At 41.7% G+C, this 23,455-nt stretch overlaps 1 long non-coding RNA gene across 6 annotated transcripts in view; it reads right to left on the minus strand.

The window, feature by feature from the left end:
- LOC139036537 (uncharacterized) overlaps positions 1-17,121 on the minus strand; it is a 37,118-nt gene extending 19,997 nt beyond the window's left edge. Inside the window, exons 1-3 of one of the 6 annotated variants that reach the window (XR_011489302.1) lie at positions 16,932-17,121; positions 7,433-7,676; positions 4,712-4,839 (exon numbers count right to left, since the gene is read on the minus strand). This is a non-coding gene — a long non-coding RNA (uncharacterized lncRNA). The remainder of the gene's footprint in view (positions 1-4,711; positions 4,840-7,432; positions 7,677-16,931) is intronic. The other 5 variants (XR_011489303.1, XR_011489305.1, XR_011489304.1 and 2 more) reach the window with 5 other exon arrangements.
- Positions 17,122-23,455: the final 6,334 nt, after the last annotated feature.

Genomic DNA, 23,455 nt, shown 5'->3' on the forward strand with positions numbered 1-23,455 from the left:
AGAATCTTGTAATAACCTTGTGTAATGGAAAAGAATCTGAAAAAATACACATATGTATAACAGAATCACTTTTCTGCACACCAAAAACTAATACAACATTGTAAATCAGCAATACTTTAATATGGGGAAGGAAATGGGAACCGATTTCAATATGCTTGCCTGGAAAATCCCATGGACAGAGGAGCCTGGCAGGCTACAGTCCACGAGTCACAAGAGTCAGGCATGACTTACTGACTAAACAACTACTTTAATAAAAGACAATTAGCTTAAAAAAAACACACTGATGTGTAGCTGGAAGTATACTTGTCCCAAAAGAACTGTCTAGAGTCTCTCTCTATAACTTGCTTTGCCTTTGGAGCCCTGCAATCAGGGTGGGCTCCAGCCAGCCTGCTTCTCCACCTAGAGCAATAGCCCTGGGAGTGAAAGTTCCTGGTAATTTAATAGACGGTGACAAGTAAAGAATTTGTTTAGAATGTTTGGGTTCACTCTTTGGAATGATAACAATGTACATTTAGCATTAAGATGGACGCTTCTTGGCTGCTTTCCTAAAGCACTAAACATTTTTTTCCCTTAAAAAAAACCAAAAAATCTGATTCAAAACCCCGGAATGTTGAAGAGGGCAAAATGCAAAACAGAGCTGCTGCATGTAGCTCAGTCGTGTCTGACTCTATGACCCCATGGATTGTCTCCTCTGTTCATGGGATTCTCCTGGCAAAAATACCGGAGTGGGTAGCCGTTCCCTTCTCCAGGAAATCTTCCCAAGCCAGGGATCGAACAGATCTCCTCCATTGCAGGCAGACTTTACTGTCTGAGCCGCCAGGGAAGCTATCTCACTACTTCCCAGTAAACTCAAGAGCTTCCTAGAACACTGGCACATGTGCTCATCCCGTCCGTCATCCTCGACTCTTTGCAACCCTGCGGACTGTAGCCCGCCAGGCTCCTCTGTCCATGGGATTCTCCAGGAAAGAATAGTGCCCTTCTCCAGGGGATCTTTCCGACCCAGGGATCAGACCCATGTCTCCTGCAGCTCCCGCATTGGCAGGTGAGTTTTTTACCACTAGCACCACCTGGGAAGCCCAGAACACTGGCACATACTGAGAAAAATTGAATAAAATAGCCTATCCCCCCTGGAAGGATGCAAAGTTTAAACTCGCATTCTCTTTGATTAGAAGAATGGACATTAAAATGTCCATACTACTCAAAGCAATCTACAGATGTAATACAATTTCTATCTGAAATTATTGGTACCATGTAGTTTATGAAGCTTTTTAAACAGCTTCAGTTATTGCCAGGCCTGTATTCTTTTTGAATTTTCTTTTTTTAACCCCATCATTTTCTGAGTCCACATGATATAACTGTGAGTTCATCCTTATTTGAACCACACTTAGATGACACTGCTAGTCTTCAGCTCTGTTTATTGACACGTTCAAACTCTATCTGATTCTTTCCCGATCAAAAGCTCTGTGAGGGAGGCTTCCCTCTGCTGATAAGCAAGTGAAATATCTGCTACCAAATACATCCAACCCTGGGAAGTAGTTCCCTTCCCTTTTCTTCAGCACTTGAGTCACATTTATAACATGTGTTTAATACTGTTTAGTAAATGTCACAGTCAGCAATTATCCTTCTATGACTGCTCCCCTCATAGATGTGTTTTACTCTCATTGACAACCATTTTCTGATTCAAACTCACACTGCGGATGGCCTTTTCCATGGGACAGAATGACATTCCTGGTGACCTGTTCAATGTTGAACTTGACCATCACCATCAGCCTCAGAGCAGGTAATTTCCTTTCTGTGCATCTATCCAGGGCCTTGTGCCTTTGGTCCAGATGGTTTGGTCTAATTAAGTAGAATTTGAATACATCAAATAGAATTGGAATCGTTTTGAGGGTCCTGTTGGATTTTTCAACCTTGGCTTTTTACTAAAATTACCTGGGGGAGAATTTTGAAAATGCTGAAATGTCATCCACGTCCAGGTAAATTCATCCCGACTGCCTGGAGGCAGGGCCAAGGCACCATTTGTGTCCAGCGCTGTTCAGCTGGTTCCAGCAGCAGCTAAGTGCCGAGAGCTGCCAGGCGCGATATGGGAGTTCTGGCAACATCTAGGAGACAAGGGTTCTGAATGTGTCCTGCGGGCTTTTCTAGTCCATTCTCCTTGAGTGGCACTACAGTGCCACTACAGTTTTTCTAAGAAACACTGTGCTAAATTCGCATGTGCGTGCCCTCCATCTGCCACTCTAATCGTGTTCCCCTGTGATGGGGCACCTGGCTCTGCCTCGGAAGCCCCCTCCAGGCACGAGCTGCCCAGCCCCACACTCCCTTGTCTCTGCCGTGAACAAGCAGTGAGCGGACGGGTCCAGTGGAGGCTGGCAGGAGCCCAGCAGGGCTACGGCTGGCATTGCAAGGAACTCGGGAAACTTTCGCATGTACCTCCAAACCTTGCCATATCTTCAACAACACAGCAGGACTAGTCACTCTGATGTTTTAATTCTCACCTGCCTCTGAGACCATTTATCAATTTGTTTAGGATCTATAAGGGAGAAAGAATGAATTATATGATATGTAATTAGCACATATTAATATATATAATTATATATGATTAGTATATATAATTATAGAAAATATACAATTATATATTAAATTAAAATATGAATTATAAATCTGCACAGCTTGCACCATGGCTGAGCTTTATGGAACTAAGGACCCCTCACAGAGAGGCAGAGTGGCTGCCTCTGATGGGAAGCAGTGTGCATGCTCCAGGCGTCCGCAGGCACCTCGCCCAGCACCAACATCAAGTGGAGGAAGAAGGAGGCTCCCACTTCTGCCTGGAGCCAAGCACAGCTCCTCAGTAGTGATGGGAGAGAGCAGCATCCCGCAGGCATCCATGGCTCTGGAGTCATCAGGAGACCATCTCACCTCCCACGGAGAGCATGCCTGGTGAGGGGAAGCAGCCTGGGTTTCTCCCCTCCCTCCTCTTTGTAAGCTGCTGATAAGATGTAGGGCTCAAGAATAAGTGTGATTACATTCAGGTTAATAGTAAAATCATTTTATTTCTAAAGGTTCTGGCTAACAGTGATTCTTATTTTATTGTTTTCCTTAGCTCAATTTTCTAATCTGAAGTCTGAAGACTTATTGCTTATTGAAACAGAACAAGAATTAAAATATATTACTAAAATAAAATAGTAGTTTTGTAATTGGTTTTTGACATTTGTGCAAGTTTATTTAGTAGAAACTATCTCCAACTTTTGCTTTAGATTGATGTCTTGCTTAAATTAAGCCACATCGCAGCTCAGATATTAAAATGCTCAGTATTTCTGAAAACATACAATGGGACAGGAATGTAGTAGGTTCTTGATGTTAAATCTGTTTAAAAGATAAATTGTTCCTACTTTACAAATGAAAAATTAAAACACTCAAACATTTGTACTCACATGCCCAAATTCCCACCTTCATTCTGAATGTTTTATAATGGATTGGTAAGTACGTTTTGTACTCAATAGTATGGTCTTTTTTTAAATTTAGTCTAGTCTAAATCAGGAATCAATTTTCAAAGGATTATCTGTTTAATAGCATAATTATTTTAATGTGAACATAAACTCTGCTTTCCCAAACTCTACCGCATTAATCCATCACTCTCTTCTATTGCATTTTTTTTAATTTATATTTGTTAATAGACGAGTACAAGCTTTGAAATCTCATGAACTAGACTTATGTCCTGGGTCTTCCTGATGTAGGAGACATGAGCAGTGGCTTTGGATTCAGAGGTCGGGGTTTCAACTGCATGCAGCCGCTCGTTAGCTATATGCTTGCTCCTTCTAGAAGCTCATTTTCTGCATCTGGAAAATGGTGGTTAAATGACTTTCTTTGTGAGATTATTGTGGGGACACAATGAAGTAATGCCTATAAATACTATTGCACTGTGACTGGCACATCATAAAAGCTGAATTGCTCATGCTTCCCTTTCTCGTCTGTTAATCATCTACACAAATATTTCAAGCTTATGTAGCTAAACCCTTGTGCTTTTCAGAGACTCCATCCATATGTCTTTGTGGCCCCCTGACTCTTGTGGAACTGATTGCTTAAGGAGGGGTTGAAGTTTACAGCAGCAAAAACATTTCAATTCTCCCCAACGAATCAATCCAACTTAATGATTGTATGTCAAGAACAATAATAGAACAGAGAAGTGTCATCAGGGCTTTTTCCTCCAAAAAACCACATCTGAGTTTCAGCCCCTAGAGTGAAGGCTGAGACAGGTAGAAGTCGGCAGAGCAAGGGAAGTTTTCCTCCTAAGAATTCCCTTGCTTCCTGGATCACTGAGCACTTTATAAAACACCTGCTACCAAAATTCTGGGGAAGCAGATGACAAGTGATCATCTATTTCCAGAATTAAACCCGAATTCAAAATCTTCTACCGCACTGATGTCAGTGCGACAGAGTTCATCCTAGAGTTTCCAGTGTGTTCATGAAAGAAGAACATAAAATCATGAGTATTCTCCACATAAAATATTTGCCAGCTTTGCACTGCATTAGACGTAACACTGTCCACTGTGTTCACCCCTGGGTGGCTGTTTATATTATCACAACTCAAATGACAAGCTGGGTCTGTGCAAATGGACGTGACAGCTCCTCTGGGTACAAAGCCCTGCGTGTCTGGCTGAATCAGCCCTCTGAACGGGTCAAGTTCAACGTACACTTGTTTCTGGTTACAAACCTTCCAGTGCCATCAGTGGAAGAGGCAGTCTTGAAAGAATTTTTCTTTGTAAGCCCACCTATTGCCGAGGTATCTTCTACATCGTCCCTTATAGTCTAGCTTGTGTTCTTCCTGTGAAAGGTGATGAGCTGAAAATAGAGTAGAAAAAGCAAAAAAGCAGGGAATCAGCCAGATCAGGGCTCAATTCCTGGGTGCATTACTTAATCAATGCTCTACCTGACTTGAAAATTTTAAGCTTCTGTTTCTTACGAGGGATGGTTTAATAAGCTTCAGTTTCACAGGATGCTCTTCCTCCTCCCACCTCCCTGCCACACACAGGTCCTGTCTGCCTTAATGTGACTCTGCTCCTGGCCCTTTTCTGTCTTGGTGGCTGCCCGTCCTTACCAGGATTTATCTTCAAATAACCTCTCCATCTCCTCATCCCAGGCTAAACCAGCACCCTGTTTCATTACCATCTTGTTGGGGGAAGGAACAAAAAACCCCCTCACATGTTCTAAGTCAGGAAGGAGTTTTAGCAGCTCCGCGATTAGAAAGTTTGGAGGTTCACAGGTTTCATACCTAGTCTTTTTGATACTATTGGTGCAACAGCTATTTCTCTGTGAGGACGTGAGGTTTAGATTCTTAAATGTGTTGCCTTTGCCCCTAAAACACGGCTGTTAGTATTACCAGAGTGCCATCCTGCCCATCTGGGGAAGCACTACGTCTCTTCCATACCGATTATAAAATGTCTTCAGCTTCACTATATGGGGAGCATCTCGAGCCACAAGCCCACTTCCCAACCAATCACTCTATTACCCTGCTTGACCCTCCTGAGTCAGAGGTAGAGTCTACCCAGCTAAGGACACATGACCGCCACATACAAGAAGGGTAGCATAGACTCAAAGAAGGCAAATAAAACTCCTACATTCCCTCACCACCACCAAGACTCCATATTATCTGAAGTTCCCCAGCCCTGACACCTTTGCTTCTATGTTATGTTGTTCTAAATCCAACCCGATCCTAGCAGCCGACTCTAGAAGGTTCAGTGGGAGAGGCTATGGCCAGAGAGCCATGTAATGATGCATCTGCGGGAGAAGGACATCTAGTTGATTGCCTGGTAATATGGAAAGAATTTGCTAAAATTATAAAGACTCTTTATAAACTACACATGAGTGTGAAAGTCTCCTGGCTGGTTCCAAGTAAAACTCATCTGCAAAAATAAACGTGGATACTGGTGAGGAGACACTGATTTATGAGAGAGAAAATTAGGGGGGAAAGTCCAACAGCAGAGGAATTATTAATTAAAAGATGGTTTATTACTCACTCAGTTACTGAATAGTCATGAAAAGTACTAAGTCATATCAAATTGATGTTTTGAAGTAAAAGTCTGTTTGTGATATGATTATATTTACATGAAATAAACTTTACAAAGCAATGATGGTGAAAATTTTAAAAAATCATGAAAATATTAGGAGTGTCCACGTGTGGCATTATGGATGTATTTTTTAACGATGGAAAGGAGAATACATATTAGTTTTTAAATTACAGACTCCAAAGAAAGCTTGCCATATTATAATGAATATGTACAGCCTTTCAAGTGACTGCTTTAAATGAGTAATACATGTTATATTTAGTGAAAGAGAAATTAAAAACAATCCAATAGTTAATATATTCAAGATGGCACCCATAATATTGGTTTTGTTGTTAATATAGACTTATTTATCACCTCTCAAATTTTTAGACTGTGCTACTCAGTTCTATTAAGTATCCACCCCGTCAATATTCAGTCCTGCAGAAAACTTAACAAACAAACTCCACATAAATACATCATAATACACTTCTCAGATAAATACAAATATGTCTCTTTCTTCAAAAAATGGCATTATCATCAGCCAATAGAACCCTACCTTACAGAACACCTGTTACAGGACACCCTAAAAATGTATTTTTTTCTCTTGAAAACCTGGAACCACAAGCATCTCCCTGGCTGAATTCCCAGATGCCTGGTGCTTTAGTTTTATTACAAAGCTTTCCCATTTTAATCTGATTTTTTTCTTCATGATACATGAGCCTCTCCTTGCAGGGTAAGTTCATTTGAGTATGGTCCTTTCATTTTAAATTAATCGGCTGCTTTCAGCATCATCCAGATTGAAGTGTTGATTGTGTACTATTTATCTTCTTAATGACAAAAAATTAATCTGCAAAGCAAAGATCTAAGAGGATGGTCTGTTCTCCACGGTGAGAGATGAAATGCTCTGATACTCTCACCGAGGGTAACATTTGCCTTCTTAGAGTTATTCCTGGGTAGCCATTATTTTGTTTCAATGTGATTGCTTTCTGGACTTTATATTTTATCATTATTCCCAGAACACCCATCAGGTTCACTCCAGGTCTCATCAAGATGGAGCAGCTGCTGCCAGGAATGCTGAAAAGCACCTTCTAACTTTCTCTTTCAGGCCAACACCCTTACATCCCTTCTTGGGACCATGGATGTAACATCCACAGCAAAAGTAAATATTACAAAGGGATGCTAAGGTCTACAAAACATGCCTCTGTCCTGTCTGGTCAATGCAATTCCTTCCTAACATCTCTGCATTTATTGCTTCGCAGAACTATCTTCCCCACCCCATTCGCCTTCCCATTCCACAGGGTGATGCAGGAAATGCCAGGGGGGACCAGGAACACATCCTCAGAAGCCTAAAATGTAGGTCCCATTCCAATTCTGCTCAGAATTCTACTTACCAAGAAGTCCAGCCTGTACTTTGAGGAAGAACAGCAGTGGGTTGTGCACAATAAGTCACTTCAGTCATGTCCAACTCTGTGCGACGCTATGGACTGTAGCTCACCAGGGTCCTCTGTCCATGGGATTCTCCAGGCAAGAATACTGGGGTGGGTCTCCATGCCCTCCTCCAGGGGATCTTTCCGACCCAAGGATTGAATCCATGTCTTTTATGTTTGATGCATTGGCAGGCAGGTTATTTACCACCTGGGAAGCCCAGTTAGGATTACTCCCAGGTTAAGGAAAGATGCAGAAAAAGACAAGTCCTTCTATGAACTATGCTCAAAAGAATAAACAAAGGAGATGACAAGGTCATGATAGAAGTAATGACAGAGCCCTGAGATGAAGTCAGGTCTCTGTAACATTCTTTCCACCAAACCTCGGGCCCACCATTCAGCATACGGCAAATGCCAACCACACGCCCTGCTCTGGAAAGACAGCTGAGAACCAGGAGGTCACAGCCCCGCCCGCAGGGGACCTGGAGGACATGATAACATGTGCCTTGCATTGCTCTCCATGTTTCCCATATATTCATCCTTTTAATCCACAAAAAATACTGTATAGAAATTACTATCATTGTCTTGATTTTTACAGATGAAGTAACATAAAACAAAGTGTCTAAATAACTGGTCCCAAAACAGAGGGCCAACAAGTTGCAGAGAAGGACCCATGAACAGGCAGGAATGGCCCAAATCTGTGTCCTGACCACCCTGGCGGCTCTCATGGTCCTTGCCACGCTCACCAGTCGCCGTCTCAAAACAAGACAAGATTACAGCCTCTTTATGGCTGCAAGTCAAGGTGGAGATCATCTCATCTAGCTGTTTGCGATGAGGAGACCAGAGCACAAGCAAGGTTACTAAGAGATGAGGTGGAAGGATGCATCTGCATCCACCAGGCTGTCTCCCCCACTTAAAAGTAGTTAGATGCTTGGGGGTGCATCATACCCAACACAATATTGTAAAGCAATTATCCTCCAATTAAAAATAAATTAAAAAAATAACAATACCACTTAACACAATATTGTAAAGCAATTATCCTCCAATTAAAAATAAAAAAAACAATACCACTTATTTGTGGAATCTGGAAATATGATGCAGATGAACTTATTTGCAAAGCAGAAATAGAGACACAGATGTGGAAAAAAAATATGGACCCCAAGGGGGAAAATAGGGGATGGGATGAATTAGAAGATTGGAATTGACAGATACACTACTGATACTATGTATAAAACAGAAAACTAATGAGAATCTGCGGTATAGCACCGGGAACTCTACTCAGCGCTCTGTGGGGACCCAAACGGGAAAGAAACTCAAGGAAGAGGAATATATGTGTGTGCAGGCGGGCTCATTTTGCTCTACAGCAGAAACTAATACAGCATTGTAACACAGCTCTATTCCAACAAAAATCAAATTTTTTAAATGGATAGGGGCTCCAGAACAGTGAATATCTTGTACAACTGCGTGAAAACACTCTGACTGTTGATGCGTGATTTTTATTCATGCTGGAAGCTTAGGTGTTTTCACTTTACAAAGGTGTATCTTTTTTTCAGCTTTTTTAAATAACAATTTTTATTGAAGTATTTATTTAATTCGCAATGCTGTGTTAGCTTCAGGTGCACATCAAGATGATTCCATATATATACATATACATATCATGTACCTATATGCATAAATATATTCTATTTCAGATTCTTTTCCAAAAATGTATCACTTTTGATCTGTACTATTTTCTGTTGATTCACTAAAAATGCATGTGATTCAAAACCACATGAACCTGAGTCTAAATCGCCAGATGCTGTTCACTTCTACCTTTGATTCTGGGCAAGTTTCTCAATCTATCACAAATAATCACACTTCCCAGAGTTTCCCTGGGAAAATGAAAGTACCCCACACATACAAAGGCATCTGGAACTCAACAGCATTCTCATAAAGAATGTATGGCAAAAACCACTACAATATTGTAAAGTATTTAGCCTCCAAATAATAAAAATAATTGAAAATAAAATAAAATAAATAAATAAATGAAAAAAAAGAAAGAAAGAAAGAAAAAGAGACTTTTTTTAAACCTTTTCTCCCAAATACCCACCATGGAATAGCTTAACCAATATTTTGTTTTCAAGTATCTATTAAATGATTAACTGACTTTTCTCAAAGGGACAAAGCCTTTCATTTACAAAAGTCAATTCTGACTATCCTAAATGTGAGGACTCAGAGGTTCTTTACACGACCCAGTAGCAGAGGAGATGCTGTGGATCTCACCAAGACAGCAGTGTCCTGCTGAGCTGGTTAAACAGTCCTTGAGGACCTGGCTCTCCCTGAGCTGTGCCCAGCCACCAGACGTGGCGGAGGCGATGCTTCTGTAGGATGTAATGGCCTGATTTGCATAGCTGATCATCCTCCTTCCCCGCCCTTCAGCCTGGCCTGTGCCAGCAGTCTGATGAGGGGCTGAGAGCCAGCCAGCCTGGTGCAGACTCTCTCTCTGCCCTGCATTTGCTGAACAGTTCAGACAAATCACTTAGAGCCTCTGCATCTCAATTCCTGCTCTTGAGAACAGCACCCACAGTTTATACTTGTTTACCCATTTGCTGACTTAGTTAATAAATTTAAATTGCTTTGTAGATAGGTGAAACTGAGTGTGCAGAAGTGTTAATTATCGTGATTTGTGGACACTTCTCAAGTCCTGCATCTTGTATGCAAATGAGGCAGTAACTACCTCATTTGGTAAAAAGAGAAACAAACACTAAGTAGAAATCATGTCGGTGAGTACAAATGTTTACAAGAAAGCAGAAAGGAAGAATGACAGGACTCTTTGGTGGGAGATTGTCCTTGAGTTGCCAAACTCATCTGTTGCTTGTGGAGTCTAAAATCTAAAAAAGAGCAGATGGGAGCATGGGACAGCCTCAAACCTTCAGAGAGGGTGGGTGGAAATCTCAACAACTGGCCCTGGGAGGAGGCGAGGTGCCCAGCAGTTAGGAATGCTTCCCTCGGGAGTAATTAATTATTAGATACAACATCCCTGAACTGAATGTGGATTAGGACTTGCAAACTCTGTTGAGTGAACTGGTGTGACTGTGAGAGACAAGAATTAAAAATGAGTAACTCTGAACCTTCGAAACACCCATGATCAAGAAGGGCACACAGGCAGGTGAATGAAGAGCTACAGTCAACATGCTGGTAAGAGCAGTCGGGAGGGGCTTCAGGAGGAGGTGACATTTGAACAGGGTTCTGGTCATTAAGTGGGAATTAACCAGGAAGAAATGAGGAAGGTTTCAGTGGGATACGCACGCCACTCCAGGCACTATATAGAATGTGGACACAAGGCCTGGGGAAAGCCAGTGTGGGTAAAAGATGATCAGGAAACAAAAAAAAAAAGAGAGATGATCAGGATAGCAGATGACAGAGAGGAAACAATGTCACCTAGGGAGCATCTAAGGCTAGGTCTTTAGTATACCATCACTTAGAACACCAGATTCTGTGCCAAGGATAGATTTCAGGTCTACAAAAGGATCTCTTCCCTCAGTCACTAAAATTTGCCTTTACCACGAGTTCCAAGAGTGTAACCCATGACAATTAGAAGGTATAAAAATGTTAGGTTTATGCTACTAAATTTACAAGCCTACAGACATCAATGGCCTTGACATTATGGATACTCACTTCTGCCATGATACTATACAGGATCATAATCCTTTCCTCATGTCTTCACCTGCCCACCTGTCACATAACAGACCCGGCTAAACCTAAGAGTCTGTGCTGGCTGTTAGTCCATGTGGGCATGCTGGACTAATATCCAGTACACTCAGTTTCACCTATCTACAAAGCAATTTCCATTTAATAGCTAAGTCAGCTAATGGGTAAACAAGTATAAACCGTGGCTTCTTCCTGTTTAGGGGGACTCTCGGTGTTTGCTCCTGGGGAAGGCAGGCTCCTCACTCTGGGGAGGCCACGCCTGGAGCAGGGAGGGTGAGTGGGGCAGGGCCGCCCTCTGAGCTCCAACAGTATGGCCCTGCCCAGGTTGTGCTGGGACGGGGCTTAGCCAGAAAGCACGTGCGTGACGATCGTCATGGCGGTACTGGCACCCCAACCAGAGCCTCCCCGACGTTTCCGGTTCCAGCCTCTGCCCCTTCCCAGCCGGGACCACCATGCTTTTCCCAATAACCTTTGTGTGGGTTTTTGTTTGATTTCTGTTCGAACTTACAAACAAGCATGCTGACTGCACTGAATAAGCCCCACCCCTCATGGAGGAGCATGGAGGCACCTCTCTGTCCCGCACTACCTGAGGCTCTGTTGGGTGCCCGCTCGGTGGGCACCCAAGATTGAGCAGTCAGAGGGGCTGGAAGCTGCCTAGCAGCAAATCTGTTTCCTCTCTATCCACACCCCTCAATCCACATAACAGGGGACAGGCAACCGTGTATTTATACCCACTCCGTGTTGGTCTTGTGCTTTAACACAGACCATCTCATCTAATCTTATTGTTTATGGGGAACAGTGTTATTGTCCCTGTTGACAGAAACAGAAGCTGAGACTCAGAAAAGAGAGGTGATTTGCAAACAACACAGAAAAAATAAAGGTTTGCTGGACTTCTGAGCCACTTTCTTGCTGTCTTACCAAACCACCGTCCGCCTGAGACAGGTAGGTGTGGGGATCTGTGCTGGTGGGGGACAGCAGGGCAGAAAATAGGTGCTTATTTGTAGATTTTCCTGTAATAGTCGAGGACACCTATTATTCTGCAGAAATAGAAGCTGCCTTGTTTTTATCCCTCCAGTATCATTCATGCATACAAAGAAAAAACTCTTTACAAATAATATATCCAATAACATGTACCCAGAATATATAAATAACTCTTTAAAGTGGGCAAAGATTTGAATAGAAACTTCTCCAGTCAAGATATACACATGGCCAAAAAGCACATGAAAAGATGCTCAACATCATTAGTCATTAGGGGAAATTCAACTCAAAAGTACAATGAGATCACCTTACACCCACTGGAATGGCTGAAATAAAAAAACACAAAGGAATAGTAAACGTTGGCAAAGATACAGAGAAATTAAAACTTTGCTACTTGCTGATGGAGAAGCAAGATACCTGTAATAGCATGAATAAGCCTCAAAAATATTATGCCAAGTGAAAGAAGCTGGTCTCAAACAAGGTACATATTTATGATTTCATCATAGGAAACATCTGTGATGGATGAAATTTAGAGATAAAGGCTGATTAGTGCTGCCTAAAGCTTTGGGTCAGTGAGACGGGGGCACTCATGAGTAGAAATGAGGAGTGATTGATGGTCAAAGGCATTTTTATTGCATCTTTTATTTCATTTAAATAAGTTGTAACATGAGGTTCCTAGTTTCAATTGCCATTCAGTTCAGTTCAGTTCAGTCGCTCAGTCGTGTCCGACTCTTTGCAACCCCATGAATCGCAGCACACCAGGCCTCCTTGTCCATCACAAACTCCCGAAGTTTACCCAAACCCATGCCCATAGAGTCGGTGATGCCATCCAGCCATCTCATCCTCTGTTGTCCCCTTTTCCTCCTGCCCCCAATCCATCCCAGCATAAGGGTCTTTTCCAACAAGTCAACTCTTCGCATGAGGTGGCCAAAGTATTGGAGTTTCAGCTTCAGCATCAGTCCTTCCAATGAACACCCAGGACTGATCTCCTTTAGAGATGGACTGGTTGGATCTCCTTGCAGTCTAAGGGACTCTCAAGAGTCTTTTCCAACACCACAGTTCAAAAGCATCAATTTTTCTGTGCTCAGCTTTCTTCACAGTCCAACTCTCACATCCATACATGACCACTGGAAAAACCATAGCCTTGACCAGACAGACCTTTGTGGCAAAGTAATGTCTCTGCTTTTTAATATGCTATCTAGGTTGGTCATAACTTTCCTTCCAAGGAGTAAGCGTCTTTTAATTTCATGGCTGCAGTCACCATCTGACGTGATTTTGGAGCCCCCAAAAAATAAAGTCCAACATTGTTTCCACTGTCTCCCCATCTATTTCCCATGAAGTGATAGGACCAGATGCCATGATCTTAGTTTTCTGAATGTTGAACTTTAAGCCAACTTTTTCACTCTCATCTTTCACTTTCATCAAGAGGCTTTTTAGTTCCTCTTCACTTTCTGCCATAAGGGTGGTGTCATCTACATATCTGAGGTTATTGATACTTCTCCCATTAGAGTACCTTTCAAAACAACCTAGACCTGCACTAACCAAAGCTGCTCCATATTTTTAAGTTTTGGATTTTTAATCAGAACAATATAAAAACTAATATTATATTTCAATAGATGTGTGCCAGAAATGGAATATTCTCACTAAAAAGCAGGTTCATTTTCTATCCTATTCACATTTGTAAGCTAATTTTAAATTTATTACTGTAATGTGACTCTGGAAAGCCTTATACTTTTCAAAAACTTATTTTTATACAATTTTAAAGGTTACTTTTCATTTACAGTTACTACAAAATATTGGCTAGATTTCTCCTATTGTACAATACATCCTTGAGCCATTTGACATCAAAGAGTTTGTACCTCGCCTTCCCCCACCTCTATATTGCTCCTCCCTCCCTCCCCACAAGTAGATCAAAGTTTCTTTGAGGGTTAATGACAATTTTCTAAAATTAGATTGTGGCTGATTTCTGAATAAGTGTGCTAAAAAGTGTGGAAAGCACACTCTAAGTAGTGAGGTTTGTGGGGTGTAAATTATATCTCACTGACTCTTTCCACAAAAAAAGAAAAGAGAAACAAATGCCATTTTCAATTGATAACCATACCCTCTGACGTGTTCTCCTATTCAAATAACCTCAGAAAATTGGTTTAAAGGTTGCTGCCTCTGTGGTGAAGGAGTGTGAGGCTGCCGCGTCGGGGGCAGGTGACCTTCTCAGGGTGACGTAGCTGATGAAGGCTGGATCCGAAATTCACAGTCATTTCCTCTTACAGTGATGGAGCGGTGAGCTCCACCGTGTTCTTAACCAAATATCATCTTCAAATGAAAGGACCCAATATATTTTGGAGACTATACATTTAACCCCACAATAGGTTAGTCCTGTCTTTAATATTATTTCCATTTTAGGGTTGAAGAAACTAAGATGCAGAGAGGATATTTTTCAATTTTGCACAATTTATTAATAAGTTGTCCAAATTCACATTTCTTTGGCTCCAAAACAGTAACTCTTTTCTCCTATACACATAATGCTTTGTTCTTTAGTCATTCAAATCCTAAACATTTTGCTTCAAAGCTATTGAACCTTATGGAAAGCAAAGTTGCAAGCTTCTCATAATTTATACCAAAAAAAATGCACCACAGGACATTGTGAAAATTGTCCAGAAGAAACACACTGTGTGGGAATGATGATTCACCATCTACTGACTCTAATATTTCTGAAAATGTTTGTATAGTGCAGTACTACCTAGAATTCATATTGAATTTTGTTTTGGTTAATTGTTGCAAAATAATCTATTTTTTTCTTCTTTATGAAAGCGACATAATTAATACACAAATGACTACAAAAAAAACACCTTTCCATTCTAGAACAGGTGTTAAATTAGCCACAAGAGGACTCTCATGTTATTTCCCAAATGTAACACAATAAAATTACAAGGAAAGCATCACTAAAAAGGGAAATGATTTTTAAACTCCTCTTCTCTGGTCTAAATTAATAGCTTCTAGGTTTATTGGTTCCCAGAAGAAAACAAGCTGAATTTGTTTACTCCTACATACGAATAATCATGTCCATAGTGTTCCAAGGGAAGAAAACAAGCTAGAATGATCAATGTTCCTGGTTCTAAGAAGTAAACAGAACGCTCAGTCAGAACGAGGAGGGAGGGTCTGAAATGGAACAGAGATAATGGAGTTCGCCCCAGGAAGTTTGTGTGTATAGATGGAGAGAGTAAGAAGCAATAATTCAGGCAGACAGGAAAGATGTGACCCTACCATGTACCAACCAGCACGGATGAGAACTGTCTCCCCCCGCCCCACCCTGCAGAAAGCTTATGGTTTCCTCAATTCTGATTCAGTGGAGTGAGTTTCATTTATGGGGAACGGGGAGACAGAACACAGAGAGATGGGCATAAACAATTCCCCAAATAAAATGACCTATATATAGATTTTTTTAAATTGTAATAAAATTACCCTATATTTAAACAGCTATTTAGAATTTACTCAGTTTGCAGTTTTAAAATGTTTTAAAATATTTTCAAATATTGGATAGGAATTACAAGGTTATAAATTTGCAGGAAATAATAATTTTTAAGAAATTCCACAAAGCAAGCCGTATAAAAGAAGCAACCTTTGTATGTGTCTTTCCTCATTCCTCATGGCTAGAACAGAACAACAAATGCTATTATTCTGTAATAGCTGGCAGTGCAATCGTAAGTGAAAATTTGCCTGTTTACTGTCAACTTGAGCTGGGTGAAAAGAAACATCTAAAAGAAAACTGAGTCATCGAGCGGGAATTGAGTGTAGAATGCATTCAATTTAAAGGTTTAACCAAAAAAGTGTAAACATGAGTAGGCAAAGATGTTTCTAGAATCCTTAACCATCTCTCAACCTCTTTCCAACCACTGAGGACATACTATGACAGAAACTTGATGATCTGCATCATGCCCCTCAAAATGTATTTTCTCTGTTGTACTTCTACACTATCTGCCTGGAGACGCTGAGAAAGATGGGGAATGAGCTTTCTTGTGGATCCAGGGAACACCCTACAGCCTTTTATTCAAAGTTCATGCGTGCATGTTTGCATGTGTGCATGCATGCTCTGACGCTGTCTGAGTCCGTGGACTGTAGCCTGCCAGGTTCCTCTGTCCATGGAGCTTTCCAAGCAAGAATACTGGAGGGGTTGCCATTTCCTTCCCCATTTTTACCTAAAGTGAGGACTCTCAAAATGAAAGTTAGACAAATAACCACACAGGAAAGTAAGCACAAAATAAAAGCAAATGAGTTAAGTACATTAGCTAACCATAAATACCATGAGCAAATCTCGCTGAGCAGGTTAAATTTGCATGACAAATGATTTATTCCTTTGTACTATTTGTAAAGGCCTTATGAGATGTTGCGGTCCACGTTTTCCAGATGGGAAAACTGAGGTTAGAGCAGGTACATGCATTCAGGCTTAAGTGGCCTGGTCCATCTCTATCATGCAGGGCCATTTGACTCCCCAGACCATTCTGCTAATGCTTGTGGTTATCATCTTCTCTTGGAAGAGTGGGCAGACAAAAGTCTGAAGAAAATCATTCCAGGCATGCAGGCCAGTAGGGAAATTATGTAAACCAATACTACATGCTTATGGAGATGCCAGCCTATGAAGCCCCTGGGGAAAGATTTCCAGGGAAAAGCAGGGAGATGAAGCAAAAGAGTTAGGAGGGAGCAGGTCTGAGGAAGTACTGTAAGGTTTACAATGGTCAGCTCTCACTGGGTAAAGCTCAGCATCTCACAGACATATGCATGTAAGCCTTTATTTCTTACTTACGTGTCAGTGCATCAACTGGGGTAACTCTGGTCCATGTGTCTTTCATCCTCCACTCAGAGCCAGACTGTATTCTCTCCCAGCTCCTGGAGGATTCTCGGAGATCCCTCCCAGCTGTGGAGCTGACAGCCGGAGCCCCTGCTGAGGTCAGCTGTGACCTAATGGTCGGAACCAGCCACAAGGCACAGCCCACAGCGGAAGGGGAGGGCAGTGGGCTTTGTCTCTGCGGGAAGAATATCAGAGTGAAAAACCATGGGATGTAAAGACAGTGAGGTCTGAGAAACACACGCATCACATCCCAGCATTTAAAGAAATTTGACTTCATGAGAAGCTTCTGGGGAAGCACTCCAGCTTTTACTCATCAGTTTGAAACAGATTTGTTTTAGGGAGAAAAAAGAACTTTAGAAGAAGAAATCAGTTTGGGGGATGCTTGGTTAAGGGACTAACTTTTTCCCTTTCCTAAAAAATGTGTGGTACTAGAAAGAGAGATTCTGCTCCGGCTGAGGATGATGGATGGAATACACGTGCTTGATGCATCAGATGGCTTCTGTGATCCGACAATGCACATTTGTCCCATCTGATTCTTGTAAATATGTGACTGGAAGCATTTTTCCTGGAGTTTTTATAGCCACTTGTTCGAAGACAAAGAAGTCAAAAAGGAACTGGGATGAGATTTCAAACCTGTTTGAAATTAAGCAACATACTTAATATCTTTAAGTGTAGTTTTATACTTTTATTCAATAGACAGTTAAGTTACCAACTAATTTTTATTCAGTATGTACATTTCCATTCAATAAATGTGTGTGGTTCTGTCTTTAAATTGACACGATTATTTTTACAACCCACTCCCAGCTTTACCCACCACTTGAACATGACTCTTTCACCCAAATGTGTGAGCAAGCATGCTTGAAACAAACATCATCTTCACGTTTTTGGACTTTGAAGTCACATACCTGAACACTTAACTTTTCTGAGCCTCAGTTTCCTCATTTTCAAAAGAAAAATACTAAAACCTATATTTTAAGGAAATTATGGGTGTTACAAAAGATGCATAGCCAGCATCAAGCCTGGCACAGGGGCTCCAGCAAAGGGGACAATGATGATGCCAACAGTGGTACCACTCAGTTAAAAGTGGACACACAGTTACAACACTTCAAAGACTTCTCTAGATGAGGATGAGCCACTGCCAATACTTTTAGAGTAACAACAATCAGGAGGAAAATTGTTTTGTTGCTTAAGTATCCATCAGGCAAGCAATAGGTTTGCAAAAACAAGCTATGGTATTTTCTTTTTCTTAGTTTGAATCTAGATCTTCACTTTGAAGACTAAAAGTTATTACCTCCTGTTGGCCTGCAATAAAGAATGTGGGACTCTCCATCTAGGACTGTGGAGACATACGTCTGGTCCAGTAAAATGAATGTCTGTAACTTCAGGGCATGCTCAGAGATCCTGAGATGGATGAAGGATCTACTGAGCATATTGTGTGGAGCACAGCCTCTCTGGTGGGAGGAGCAGAGAGAAACTCACACATGGACTTCTCTCTTTCACTCTCTTTTGATAAGCGTTTCTTATGTAGCATCAGCAGTTCAGTAAAATCTGGACATTGCGTTCTTACAGTGAGAAAAGCAAGTCCATAGTAATGATGTGGCCCACATTTGACAAAGTCTCTATCACACGCATTTGAAGGTCAGGTCCATCCCTTTCAAACACAAACAACAACAACAACAAAAGCATAAAACACTTAATCACTGTGAACCATAAAGGAAAGGAGACAATGTATTTGGATTTAATCCCTTAAACACAAGAGTGTTAAGTTCTTCTCAAGATCTCCCAACAATGTCCGAGCAACTCTTCTGGTTATGTCTGCTTTATCCAATAGGAAGGAAATATCTGGGTTTTTAAACATTACATTGGAGAAAAAGACTCTATGCTTTGTCCAGATTTGTTCTACAAATGTATCATAGACATAGTTGAATATTTGGAGAGTGCACTCATTGTTTCTTTGGAGTGGACAAAAGCCAGGGTAATTAGCAAATTTATTGAATGTCAGCATCTCAAATGATTCTAATAGCAGTGGCAAAGCCAACGTGATGAAAATTAAAGAGGATGAAATTCCCTGCACTAGTTTGGGTAAAAGAGAAGGAACTGTTTGTTTGTTTGTTTGTTTTTCTCCTTGAAAATCTGCCCCTCTGTCGAAAAAATGCTCAACTACAAGTCAGGAAGCACACCTGAAGTAGTCAGATAAAGCCAGGGCAGCTCCAAGAGCATCAGTGAGCTGGGATGCCAAAGCTGCTGCTGGTGGGGGTTTAGGCGCTCAGTCATGTCTGACTCTTTTGCGACCCCATGGACTGTAGCCTGCTAGGCTTCTCTGTCCATGGGATTTCCCAGGCAAGAATACTGGAGTGGGTTGTCATTTCCTTCTCCAACCAAAGCAGGAGAACACGGACAAAAATAATACAGGAAGAGGAATCTTCAACCCAGAGCTCAGGGCAGGTGGCAGGGAGGCACATTTGGTTCAGGGGCAGTTTTGTGAACACAGTGTCCCATGTTTGAGAGATGCTCAAACATGTTCCTCCAACACTGAGCGGAGATGGTAAGGATCACTCTGTGCTGTGGAATGAGTATGAGCAGGCCCCTCATGTGAGTCCCCTAGAATCTTCTTGAAAGACACACATTATGGTCTTGGCAAATGTAATCATGGGAGTGACGTCACCTCTGCCACCTCCTGTTGGAGACAGACCCTGCCCACACAAAAGTGGAGAAGGACATGAAAGGATGTGAGAGCCAGGAGGTGGGCTCCTTGGGCGCTTATCCCAGAGTCTGCAGTCACCTGGCCTCTTACCTGGGGGTGGGAAAGGAAATGCTACAACAGACAGTTAAGCAAAATCCAAAATTGCATGAAACCCCTGCCCAATTCCACTACGTCTCTTCAACTCATTCTCACAGAGATGTCTCTACAATTAGAACTTAGAAGAGACTCCATGGAGGGTCAGAGGGTCGTGAGTTACCACCAGAGCTTCCAAGCAGAAGCAGTACAGCTGATCAATCCAGATACCTGCAACCTGCTTACTACACAGATGTTTGATATCCAACTTCTAACAAAGAAAACTAGAAAAGACATGGACTTCCCATGGAGTGCATGGTTAAGACTCTGCCTTCCAATGCAGGGGATGCAAGTTTGATCCTTGTTCAGGAAACTATGGTCATACATGTTATGGGGGATGGCCAAAATTTTTTTTAAACAGAAAATCTGAAAGGACATTCACATGAGTTGCACAGCTACTATTTGCCAGACACTATTATGGAAGCTTTATAGAGACTTGTTTTTAAATTAAATAATGACACACCTCCAGAGCAACTCTATTTTTATAGAAAAAAGATATATGATCCAGAGAGAAAAAGGATCTTATGCAAGATTTTGTATCTAGAGAATTTCAGAGCTGGGATTTAACCAGAGCCAGTCAAGCTTTTACTTTATTTCATGGCAGGATCAATTTGCTTTGCTTCACCTCCCAAAACTACCTGATAAGCCTCACACATGAGTAATGACCATGTGCAATCAGAAGGTGAATTTGATGGAGCTTGACCTTTTTCATTAGTGACTAAGGACATTACCCTGTGAGTCAGAAAGAAAAGCAAATAAGGTAGCAGTTTCTGTGGCATAATCTCCTCCCAGTAACTTGACTGGAGGGAAATGAGAAAAGCAAAAGTTGTTTAAAAAAAAAAAAAAAAAACTTTGGGGAAAGAAATAAAATGTTATACTCCTTAAATAAAAGAAGTGCCTTTTCTTGGCTCCCAACTATCCTGAAGTCAAAAAAATATGTTAACTTGGCAGGCGTTGGGAGGAAAAATGCACAAAACCTAAAGCTCTCCTTTATAGTAGGACAGGAACACAGAAGAATTACCAAACTTTTGGGTTCACCCAGAATCAACAAAGAATCTGTACTCAACTTTCCAAATCCCAGGGCTTCCTTGAAGACAGAAATTAAAATATCTTGAGTAGAATGGGATGGCTCTGCTGGCCGGAGAGTCTTTGTGAAAGTGAAGTGTTAGTTGCTCAGTTGTGTCTGATTCTTTGTGACCCTATGAACTGTGTCCCACAAGGCTCCTCTGTCCATGAGCTTTTCTAGCAAGAATACTGGAGATTCCCTTCTCCAGGGGATCTTCCCAACTCAGGGATCAAACCCTGGTCTCCTGCATCGCAGGAAGACTTTTTACCTTCTGAGCCACCATATTCCTTAAAACCTCCCTGTGGAATCCTCAATTTCTGGAAAAGTTGTAAAGAACAGAAAAACAAAGAAGGATCTCCCTTTAGCCTTGTTCATAAAAGCAAAAATAGCCAGCCATTTGGAAAGGGGAGACTTTTAAGGGAAGTTTGTTCATCATGACTGAAGACGCAGAGAGAACATGGAAGATGAGGTGGGCATAGGTCAACCTTCGAAAGGGCAGTGTTACATTGTGACCCCCTCAAATCTCCCAAACTCCAGTCTGGAATTATCCACAGCCCTTCACCCACCCTTTCATTTGATATGGGTGGGGCTTCCCTCATAGATCAGTTGGTAAAGAATCTGCCTGCAATGCAGGAGACCAGGCTTGATTCCTAGGTCGAGAAAATCCCCTGGAGAAGGGAATGGCAACTCACTCCAGTATCCTTGCCTGGAGAATCCCATGGACAGAGGAGTCTGGCGGGCTACAGTCCATGGGATTGCAAGAGTCAGACATGAGTTCGCAACTAAAGAGAGAGAGAGGAGATCTTACATGTTGAATACTGTTCTAAATGCTGATTTCAGACACATAGCATCATTTCTTTGGAGGGACCCAGGACTGGTAGGGAGGGTGGGGTCAGCCAGCCAGTGATCAAACCTAGCATTCTAAGTACTGTGCTAGTGGTGTGCTTTCTAGATCAACATGACGCAGAGAGGAGGAGGGGGGTCTGAGTTCCCCTTGAGTTGGGTCAGGGCTCAAACAAAGGAGCTGATTTCAACCAAGCAATTAACGTGATAGTATCAGCCTTCTTAGGCTAGTTCAGTATAAATAAGTACATCAGAGGAGTCAGAATTATGTTTATGTTTCTCATTGAATACAGAAGTTAGGGAACTTCTCTGAAGTCAGATCGCCGAGCTCTAACATTTACTATCTATATAACCTTCAAAAATTATTCACTCTCTAAGCCCCAGTTTTTTAAAAAAAAATATTTTATATAACTAATTTACAACATTGTGTTAATTTCTGCTGTAGGGCAAAGTGATTCAGTCGTATATATATATATATACACACACACACGTATATATGTTCTTTTTTAACATTCTTTCCCATTATGGTTTATCACAGGATACTGACTATCGTCCCCTGTGCTATACAATAAGAACTTGTTGTTTACCCAGCCTATATATAACAGTTTGCATCTGCTAGCCCGACTCCCAAACCTTCCTTCCCCACCTCTCCTCTCCAGGGCAACCACAGGTCTGTTCTCTATGTTCTAAGCTCCAGTTTTTCAACAGTGTAATGAGTGTACTGATAGGTCCCACCTTGTGGTATTTTTATAAGAATAAGCAGAGGTATCTATGGTTAGCATAGTACTTAAAACATTTGCTGCTATTCAGTTGCTAAGTCATGTATGACTTTTTTGTGACCCCATGGACTGCAGCACACCAGCACACAGTTTTTCACTATTTGTTCAAACTCATGTCCATTGAATCAGTGATTCCATCCAACCATCTCATCCTCTGTCGTCCCCTTCTCCTGCCCTCAATCTTTCCCAGCATCAGGATCTTTTCCAATGAGTCGACCCTTTGCAGCAGGTGGCCTAAGTGTTGGAGCTTCAGCTTCAGCATCAGTCCTTCACAATCAGTATTCAGGACTGATTTCCTTTAGGATTGACTGGTTTGTTCTCCTTGCCATCCAAGGGACTCTCAAGAGTCTTCTCGTGTCGGGAGCCGGTGAGAGAAACCTTGCCCGTGACAAGGTCTGGGTTCAAGGTGCTGTCACGCAAAGGTGTCCAGACCTCCGGGACCACTCCACACACAAAGGCGTCTGGACCTCCGAGGGTTTCTCGGGACTGCCCCACCATCCATTCCCAGGCCTTCGTCCTTTCATCTTCTGATGCTTGGCGTTCTTCTACATTCCCAAAAAACTAATCTGACTCTTAGCTAAAATCCCTCCTTGAAACCTTTGCATGGCAGCAACACAGTCCCTGGGGGCACATGGGTCCTAATAAACAGGTCTATATACACCATAAGCAAAAGTCAATAGAGTCCATTACGAGATTGGGAAGATTTCTTAGGGTGTGATCAGCAGGGGATTCATGAGAATTTTGACCCTTAGGATTACATACCAGAGCTAAGTCAGTCCGGGGCTGAGCCTTCCAAGATAAGATTTATAGATGGCTTTTCACAGTTGACTAGCTGATGCCATTGAATTGTTTAAAAGTTATGTGTAGGTATTGACTGTTCTGAAAAGTTGTTTATGATGTAACCCATGATTATGCACCTGGTACAATCTTATCATTCCCCCTTCCTTAAACTTCT

The sequence above is a fragment of the Odocoileus virginianus genome, chromosome 1, assembly GCF_023699985.2.
Source record: "Odocoileus virginianus isolate 20LAN1187 ecotype Illinois chromosome 1, Ovbor_1.2, whole genome shotgun sequence".
Classification (NCBI taxonomy): Eukaryota; Metazoa; Chordata; class Mammalia; order Artiodactyla; family Cervidae; genus Odocoileus; species Odocoileus virginianus.